This window comes from Nannospalax galili, unplaced genomic scaffold (assembly GCF_000622305.1).
Source record: "Nannospalax galili isolate Female #2095 unplaced genomic scaffold, S.galili_v1.0 scaffold667, whole genome shotgun sequence".
In the NCBI taxonomy this organism is placed as follows: Eukaryota; Metazoa; Chordata; class Mammalia; order Rodentia; family Spalacidae; genus Nannospalax; species Nannospalax galili.
In genome coordinates this window covers 1950741-1957613 of record NW_008358387.1, presented here as the reverse complement: position 1 = coordinate 1957613, position 6873 = coordinate 1950741, and the positions used below count along the sequence as shown (strand labels likewise).

General features: G+C 43.9%; 1 protein-coding gene across 3 annotated transcripts in view; it reads right to left on the bottom strand.

Annotated features, from left to right (window-relative positions):
- Positions 1–6873, bottom strand: part of Adra1b (adrenoceptor alpha 1B) — a 138063-nt gene that overhangs the window by 122095 nt on the left and 9095 nt on the right. The window contains exon 2 of one of the 3 annotated variants that reach the window (XM_029557941.1): positions 1882–1970. The exons of the other annotated variants lie outside the window; for them this stretch is intronic. The gene's annotated coding sequence lies outside the window, so the exon portion shown is untranslated. The remainder of the gene's footprint in view (positions 1–1881; positions 1971–6873) is intronic. 3 annotated transcript variants of the gene reach the window in all.

Below are 6873 nucleotides of genomic sequence, written 5' to 3'. Positions count from 1 at the left end.
CTATAGAGAGGCTGATGCCTCTTGATGCCTCTTGATGTTGTTTATTGCTATTCGAACTCTGCAACTGCCAATTTGTAGAGTTTAAAAAACTATTTTTTATTTATTATCTTAATTTTATGTGTATCACTGTATTGTCTGCATGCATGTAAGTGCACCCATGTAATGCAATGTACACAGAGGCCAGAAGAGGGTGTCAGATCCCCAGAACTCCAGTTCCAGAGGAATGTGTGCTGGGAATTGAATCCAGGTTCTCTGCAAGTGCAGTTAGTGCTCTTAACTGCTGAGCCATCTCTCAGCAGTGTGAAGGAGGTGAACTAGAGATCATGTGTCCCTTGCATAGGGGCTGGTACTGCCACTTGGTTCCAGTGGTGGTTCAAGGTTGGAATGCCAGCTCCCTGGGACCATCTGTTTATATATTTTAGAAGAGAGTAGAAGCTATATTTCTGTGTGGAGTTTTTCAATTTTGAGATATGCATTTAAATTACAAAGAAAGATACTCTAGGGACCAAAACAACTGTTCAATGCATTGTATTAGCTTAAGGACCACACATTTGTATTTGGCCTTATCTGTAAAATACCAGATCTGGGAATACCCCTCCTCTTTCATATCTACTCCTGCCATGATGAACTCTACAGGAAGTAGAGAGGGATGAATACTGGTGCTCAGCTCACTTTCTCCTTTTTATTCAATCTGAGATTCTAACCCATGGTGCCACCCACATTTAGAGTAGTTCTTTCCACTTCGGTTAATCTTCTCTGCAAACACCTCACAGACACATCAATTCCATGGTGATTCTAAAGTCAGTCAAACTGACGACCAAGATTGACCACAGCAGCCATGAAGCTGGGCAGTTGGATATGATTTTTAGGACTTTGATGTCTTATATGACTTCATCAGTGCAAGGAATATGCAAGTTATTTTTCTTACAACAGCATACTCATTTTGTATTCAGCGCAGTGAATGTTCAGTTCTTTTTTAGAAAAGTAAACATATCCCTTGGGAAATGTGAGGACCCTACAGGAGGGGACCTGGGTTGAGGGGCCATGCATGCCAATAGCACTTCGGTGGGTGAGTCCAACCAGGTCCCCCTTGGGAAGGCCTGGGCTGTTACGGGCATACCAGACCTTTCCTAAATGGATGTCCTATGATCTGAGAACCTGACCGTCAGGGGGCATGTCAGGGTCCTCGTTCTTCTAGGCCATCAAATTAAAAGTCTCTTGAACTCTTTGTTGGAAGGCGTCAGAGAACAGCTAACATGAACTTCATGTGGAGCACTGTGAGTGCTGTGTCTGGCCCGGTGATGGCCCTCACTGACAATGAGGGTGAGTTACCGCCAGCTCTAGGACTTGGAAGAAATGTCAGTGAAGCTGTGAATTATATAGGTGTGGCACTGACACCTAGGAAAGTGAAGGGTGGGAATTGTTTGACAGGGAGGAAAATGGTGGGGGTGGGAGGCCAGCAACAGCTCTACAGAACTTCACCAGCTTGTGACCATCTGATAGGACTGTGGTGAGCTGGAATAGCCAAGAAAAGAAAAACCTGGCTTTCATTTAAAAGGAATACTGTGTGTGGGAGATGGTGATGGTGGATCCTTCCTGGGGGCAGAGTAGTTGCAATGGCTTTTGGGAGCTCTGCCAAGCTCTGGGCTCTTATGGCTGTGGCAGCTGGCAGTTAAGAGGTCAGTGAATATGAGCGCTTCTTTAAGCATTCTGGGATCTTCAGATAGAACATTCCACAGAAAATCAGAGACAACCTTAGCTACTTGAGAGCAGGCCAGAATTAAGAGAATGTTAGAACATGTTTGCACGAGTCACTCTTAGTCACTGTGACAAAATACTTGAGAACATAACATGAGGGAGGAAGGATTTAGTTTGACTCACAATTTCAAAGACTTCAGTCCATGTCACTTGGTTCTATTGTTTCTGGGCCTGTGCATGGCGAGGCAGAATCTGGTGGTAGACAGGAGGGACTGAGGGAAGGAGAGAGGGAAGGAGAGAGAGGGAGGTGAGGATAAAGGCCAGAGATAAGATGTACCTTTCAAAGTCAAGTCCCTAGTGACCTATTTCTTCCGTCTAGCCCTCATCTCCTAAAAGCCCATTCAGGCATAAGCTCATCAATGAATGAATCCATCAATGTAGTCAGCATCCTTATGATCCAGTCACTGCTCAACAGCACCGCAAACTGGGGTCCAAGTGGCCATGACATGAGCCTTTGGGGCCATTTTATATCTAAACCATACAGTGTTTCAATCCCACTGGGAAAAATGCCCCCAGGACATTAAGGTACTCAGAGGACACATTTGCCCTCTTTGTAAAACAGTAAAAAATAAAGTTAAAGAGCCATTGGCTGTGGTTCCCTAGATTTGCCAACAGTACTTCCTGGTGATTCATGGGAGTGTGGGGGAAAAGGATGATCCTCAAGAACATAAGCAAGTACCTCACCTTCTGATGTTTGCACTTGTCACTGTAAATTGACCTGAAAAAAAAATCAGCCTAGAGATGAAAGCAAGTGAAACCACCTCCTCTGTGGTTGACACCATTGTGGACATCCTTTGTAAACCCATAGATTGAGGGGTTGTAAGATGGGAATGGTGATAACATCCAAGCTGGCTGTGGTCAGGGTTTGGCATTAGGGATGGATACCTGGGGGAAAGAGAGAAAGTGGCACTAGACAGAGGGAGAAGTTAAGATACAGGACTCACTAGAGTTGTCCACCAGTGGGTCCTAGTGCTGGAGACTTAAGCAGTTACTGGCCAAGGGCCATATGGGTTGGTTCTGTCCTGGGCAAGGCCCTGTCTGCAGCTGAGAGGGCCAAGTTCAAGCTGAGAGTCCAAGTGTCTGCTGACAGTACTTTTAGCCATGTACTAGGTAGGTTCCTTTATGAAAGGAGTTCTGAGTGGTGAATCTCTGTGCCATTTACAAAATCCAGATCCTGAATCCAGAAAGGGCTGTCTGCTAGTTATTTATAAAACTGTCTTTCAGCAGCCCAGGCTTTCCTGACCACAGCTTTGGGCAGAGAAAGTGCAATTCTCATGATGGTCATGAGAGCAGAGTATAACAAGATATCAGATCTTGGATTCAGATAGACCAGGCTTCAAAGGCCACAGCAGGACTTACTAGCTGTGTGACTGTGGTTCACTGTGATGGTTTATCTGAGATGTCAACTTGACAAGATCTAGAATCATCTAGGAGAAAATCCTCTGGACACACCTGTGAAGGATGATCTTGATTAGGTTAAATGAGGTGAGAACCACTCTAGAGCAGCATCATTCCTGGGCTTGGGTACTGGACTGCACAAAAACGAGAAAGCTGGGGCTGGAGAGATGGCTCAGCAGTTAAGAGCACTGGCTTCTCTTGCAGAAGACCCAGGTTCAGTTCCCAGCACCCACATGGCGCTAACAACCATCTGTAATTCCAGTTCCAGGGGATCTGATGCCATCTTCTGACATCCACGGGCATTGTGTGACACGGGTGCACTTACATACATGCAGCCAATACACTCATACACATAAAATAATAATAATAAATAAAATATTAAGAATAAAAACTAGAAAGCTAACTGAGCAGGACCATTCATCTCTCTCTGCTTCCTGACTGTGGGTGCAACTTGACCAGGTGCCTCAAGCTCTTGTGTCCAGGATTTCCTTGCCATGATGGACCGTACCCTCAAACCCTTTCTCCCTCAGTTGTTTTCTTTGTCAGGGTAGTTTATCACAGTAACGGGAAAAGCAACTAAAATGGAAGCTGTATTGCCTTCACTGAACTTCATGGCCTCCTTAGAAAAATGGAGATAATAATAATGTGCTGGTTCTGGCTCCATTTTGAGTCACAGGGAGCCGACCTCAAGCCGCAGCCCCAGGCAGCTGTGGCACATGGCTTCTGGCTCGCTTTGTTCACTGAGGTTTTAGGAATGAGAAGCACAGTTAGTCAAGGCAGTTCTGCTCCATCCCCACAGCAACTGCATCTCCACAGACCAGAGCTTGTGTGACCTGGTCACACTCCTAAGAGCCACATGTACAGGTTTTAGCCCCGTGGATAAGCCAGTGCCTTAAAGTGTAGTTCAGCTGATTAACCATTCTTCTTGTATGGCATGAGATGTGGGACAGGAAATTTGATTAGGACATAGAGAACCAGATGTTGAATATGTCAAGGTTTGTTAGGTAGCTTGATGGATGCCCAAAGGAGGAGAGGAGAGCTTCGGGCATCAGAGGAGGATAAAAAGGCAGAGGGGTGCAGAGAGATGTGTAACTACAAGTTGCCACCGTCACAGCTCTACAGAGAACTAGACCCTTAAAACCTGTTACAGCCTACTTTTATGATTCTTTTGTAGGCTTTGTAGTGTGTTGAATAGCATGGTATCCAAAAGATATGTCCAAGTCCTAACACCATGAATCCATGAATGTGGAAAAAGGAATTTCTTAATTGGAAAATGGAATCTTTGTAGATGTTAAGGATATTGATATGAGCTTGTACTCAATTTGGAGCACAAATTCAATATATATATATATATAGAGAGAGAGAGAGAGACTATGAATATGAGAGAGAATATGAATATATATATATTCAAATTCAATGCTGGTGTCTTTCCAAGAGATGAGATCAGGGAGACTTGAAACACACAGAATGGAACACACCTGGGAGGAGTCAGGTGAAGATGGGAAAGGAGGTTGGCGATTGGAGTGGTGCTACCACAAGCCATGACTGGCACACCAAGAGACTGGGAGATGCAAAGAATGGAATTCATCCCAGAGCCTCCAGAGGGAGGATCACTTGCTGACTCTGGGCTTCCTCTCTCCAGAATTTTCAGGGAAGAAATTTGTGTTGCATGAACCATTGAGTTTGTGGTAGTTTGTTATGGTGGTTCTAGGGAACTAACACAGACCCCAACCTCTGGTCAGGTTGTGTCGCAGAGCCATTTCCTGCAAAGGACAGCTTATTACTGACTTCAGGTATTTATTTGGCTATGTTACTTTGAACCTATATCTTACTTATGTTTAATGCATGCAAATTTAGTCATTTAGTTAGCAAAATGATAAGAATAAATGGATTGACAGAGAGAGGCAGAAAGCTAGAGAAAGTGGAAAGTCGATTAGCTGGGGAGATCTGCCCGCTTCTGTGGAGTGGGCAGCATAGTGCTGAGGTGGGAGGCTGAAGACTGGCTGGGTCTGCTCCTTCTCCATGCACTCCTGTGTGTGCCATGGGATGTGCACCTTGTCACATACTGTGGGTCACAGGATACAGTTTTCATGCACATGTCCCTCCAAGCAAGCTCACAATTCTGTTGCTCACCTGAAGTAACGATTTGAAGACTAGAGGTAACAGTAGTGGTACTGGATTTCTTGCAAGATAAGATACTGCTTTCTAACACAATCTCTGAGGAATTTTCCAAGGTATTTTTTGACTATCGTCTATTAGTGATTTTTTTCTTTTGGTTTTACATGTTGCTTTTAGAATCCAAATGCTCAATAAGATTTGATTTCTTTAAATTCACTTTACTCACTGGCATGCTACAATATGACAACTTTTCCAGCAAGTTCTGTCTTTATATCTTCATTTGTATCAAATTCCAAGTTTCTTCAAACTTACATTTCTCCCTTGTTTTCTTGCTCACAGAAACTTCTGTATAGATTTGCTTTCTTTCCAGGATTTCTGGATTGGCTGTCTGGAAGAATGACTGACTGAATGTGTAGATGGCTATCTGCCTGTCCAGGTGGGTGGGTGGATGGGTCAATGGATAGCTGGGTGGATGGATGGATAGACTGATGAATTTCTAGATTTCAGAGACAAATCAAATGAATATAATCACTAAAGCAAAGAACTTGTCACATTTCTGCAGCTTAATGTGAGGCTTTGAAGTACAAACTGAGAATCGGGTTGTTAGGCAGCTCTACACCCTTGCAGATAGCTGACTTGATTTCTCAGTGGTTTTAAAATAAAGCCAGCTATGGGAGCACCTCTTTAAACTGTTGGTGCTGGGATCTGTCTACACTACTACTCAGCTAAATGTCTGTGCCTTAAAGAGCTCTTCTTGCTCCTCCCAGTCCATCTGAGCCCACCTTCCCTCTGCCACATGCTGTCACAGCTTTCTCTTTCCTTTTTTCACAGGAATGGTCACAATTTGAATCTCTACTTCTATCATGTGACATTTTGTCTAACATCTTTTATGCCCTCTTGCCTTCTTGATGAACTACAAACTCACAAAAGGTAGGATTCCTGTTTGTGTTCTTAATCTTGGTGAGCCAGTGTCAAGCTCAGTGCCTGATACATTGCTGTAATCTGTCGAAGTGGCCACAGATCATGTGCTACTGCTGTTAATGTCCAATGTAAACTGACTGGATTATGTGTTATGGTCCAAAAGTGACTTTTGTAGATCATCTGTTTATCCCAGCAATGCTGTGACATCAACACTGCTAATGCGCCTATTGTATAGATAAAAAGCTTGAGAGTGCAGCTCAGTGGCAGCATGTGCTTAGCATGTACAAGGCTCTGGGTTCTATGCTTAGAACCCCTTGCTCAAGAAAAACATTTTACTGGCAAAAAAATATTGAGATACAGAGAAATGGACTTGCTCTAACTCTCACAGCTGGGAAGGAAGAAAAACTGAGATTTAAACCCAGGCATACTGGTTTCAGAGACAGGAGGTTCTCATTGACTGACTCCATGCAGTCTATGACAGAATGGAATTTTGGCCCTAGATGTCTCCTTACCTGGAAGACACTGACATCTGCTGCCTAAAGGAATGAACCATTGAGGAACCTGGGAGGTCAGAACTGAGGGAACCTCATGGGCAGTGCAAAAATGTCCCCTATAGCTATTCTCTGGGCTAATCCTTTCTTTCTTTCTCTTTCTCTTTCTCTTTCTCTTTCTCTTTCT